Source organism: Cavia porcellus, unplaced genomic scaffold (assembly GCF_034190915.1).
Source record: "Cavia porcellus strain 051 isolate PalLab524CR breed Dunkin Hartley unplaced genomic scaffold, mCavPor4.1 scaffold_2, whole genome shotgun sequence".
In the NCBI taxonomy this organism is placed as follows: domain Eukaryota; kingdom Metazoa; phylum Chordata; class Mammalia; order Rodentia; family Caviidae; genus Cavia; species Cavia porcellus.
In genome coordinates, this window is record NW_026947485.1 from 95,494,247 (window position 1) to 95,497,106 (window position 2,860).

Genomic DNA, 2,860 nt, shown 5'->3' on the forward strand with positions numbered 1-2,860 from the left:
ACACCATTTTTCTAAACCACAAGTTGCCCCAAGGAGGAATGGATTTCATGAATGTTATGCATTATTTGTAAATCATGCCTTACATCTCCCTGGTATCAGTAAAATTTATATTATTTTTCCCTTAGGAAACAGGTTGTCAGCGTACCACTGCTTCAAGTGCTTTTGAAAGTAGAGGAGTGAGGAGAGAGGGAAGGAGGCGTTCTTCCTCCCACCATCCGCTCCCTGTGCACAACTGGCCCTCGAGTGGGGTGAGCTGGCCAGGGGAGAGTTTGCCAGCAGCTGACCTGAATTGCTGCAGAAGGGGAGCAGAGCGTTCCTGCTTGTGTGTGATGTGAAACACTCTGGAGACCATCAGACAAATCCTGGGAGCTTTGATGTCGGGATGAGGCCCTAAAATCAATGAGGAAAAGCCTGTGAGCTGGCAAAATGTCTGTATCTGCACACTAAGAACTCATAACATTCCAGATAAGTAATACTTTTCTTATCTGGGAATAGTACTGTACATCTTTCCTGTAGCCAAATCTTTAAAGCCTTCAGTAATTGGACTCATAGAGCTCTTGTGAGCTTTTGTTCAGTAAATGTCTAGGTAGTTCTATTAAATTGTTTAAGTATTTGTGGTGTTATTTTATTATATGTAATTTTTCTATTTATAATTTTAGTTTCATTAAAGGGCATCTCTTTTCTGTTCTTTTTAAACCACTTATTGAGGTCTGTAGTGAAGTTACAGCTTGTGTAAATTAATCTTTTATATTAGCAACTAGATTGAATTACCCATATGTTTTAGTTGATTCCCTGATGGCTTTAGTAATGCAATGGTATCATCAACAATAAATGATTCTTTCACCTCCCTTTTCCCAATTTTTATTTTTGGGTTTCATTTTTTTTTTTTTTTTTACTATGTTGATCAGAGTTTCAAGTGCTGGCATCCTTGCATTAGTTCCTACACAAATGTGAACATTTCTTTTGCTTTATTATTTTGTAAGATGCTGATTATCAACTTGAGATAATCTTTACTGTGCTAACAAAGTTCCTAATTTTCTAAAATTTAGGTCCCACTTCACTCCCCTCAAACATGGACAGGAAATTTTTGTAGACTTCTTGGCAGCTTATGAAGTAATATAATAAATGAATGTAACACACCTTATAATAGTATGCCATTCTTAATAGTAAGCCATTCTTTCATTCATATTATATTCTTTAATACCAGATGGGTTTGTTTAAATTATGTTTGGTAGCTCTAACCTGTACCCATAAACTATTTTGATTTGCAGATCTTTTTTGAGATAGGATACTTGTTTTGACAAATTTTAGTATTGGGGTGAACTGGCTTTGTAAAATTAACTGGAAAACTTTTCATTTTTTTCCATGCTTAAAAGAATGTGAAGTTATACGTCCACTTAAAGTGTCAAATAATTCAGACATGAAACTATTAGACCTTGATTTTTTTCCAGAGCAGGTTCTGATTTGTTTTTAAATATGTCTTTTCAATGTAGGTCCTGGTTTATTAAAAATTTTTTCCCTTTTGTCAGTATTGGTATTGATATAGCAGAAATATAATTTCCAACTTGCTAGATGTCAAGTATACAGAGTTTATGTTCCCTAAAATCAAAGCATGTATTCTAAGGAATATATTGAGAGAAGGGGCCCAAAAAGTGGGTGGCCAATGAGCCCACTTCTCGAAGGAAGTTTTATAGAGCAAAATCATGAGGTGGGCACAACATGGGTCAAAACTGATTGACCAATAAGATTACAAGTATAACCACTTAGGTAATATTGATCCAGTGGGGAAGCAGGTCACAAAGCAAGGGTATGTGGAAAGAACTAGGACTTTTTTATTAAGACATGGATCAGGAGATTTTTCTGGTCATCCGCTTGGGTGACTGATGCCTATCTAGACTTTATTGGACCAGATGGTGCTAATTATCTTACCCCCTGCGGAGGCATGTAGGCCAGGTCATTCCATCTTTATCTCGAGGTCTGGTCATTAACAGATGCACCTTCCACCACAGTTGCACTGTGCTCTCATCCCCTGCACACATTCCCTTGAGGGCCCAGCCCTGTCTCACTGCCTGTAGTATTTCTACCTAACTTAGCTGTCTATAATAGTAATTTATGATTGCCAAGAGAATATCTCTTATATCCCTGTTTCTACTCTTTTTATAATCTATTCTCTGCTCAATGGGGTCTCACAACATTGCTACCTTCCTGTGGAAATATCTCTGACAGTTTCCCATCCCTCATCTTCACCACTTTTTGTCTCACAGACTACAAAGGCCCCAAGTCATCTAGTTATCTCTAGCTTCCGGCTGCCTTGGGCTTGGGGGCCATCCTTCTGCTGACAGAAGGATGCTCCAAAGGTCAGGGACTAGCACCCATGTGCAACTGGGTTTCCTTCTGATTCTAGAAACAACTCTGTGGCAATTTTAATGGAGGCAGTTTTAATTGTTGGATTTTTCTTGGCAATGCACTTGGCTCATCGTGGATTCTTATTCTTAAATGTATATTCTATATGTCCACATGGGTTGACAATAGCTTACTCTTTGTCATTTTTCACCTGGGACCCAAGAAAATTGAGCAGTTTCTATCAGAAAATGTCTGATGTTCATGGCTGACAGATAATATTATATGATTCTTGCATAGAGTGACAGGACACCAAAGCTTTCTCCAGGAAACAGCTTTTATTCTTGCCAGCACTGATTAAGTGGATGCTTGTTCAAAGGCTGAGCCCCAAGCACAGTGCGGTTTCACAATTTTTGTCTCTTTGTCTCCTTTACATGGTGACATGGTAGCATACTACAGCCTGATTGGGGTACAGTTTAGGTTACAGAGCCAGGTCAGAATTACACATGTGGACATAGGA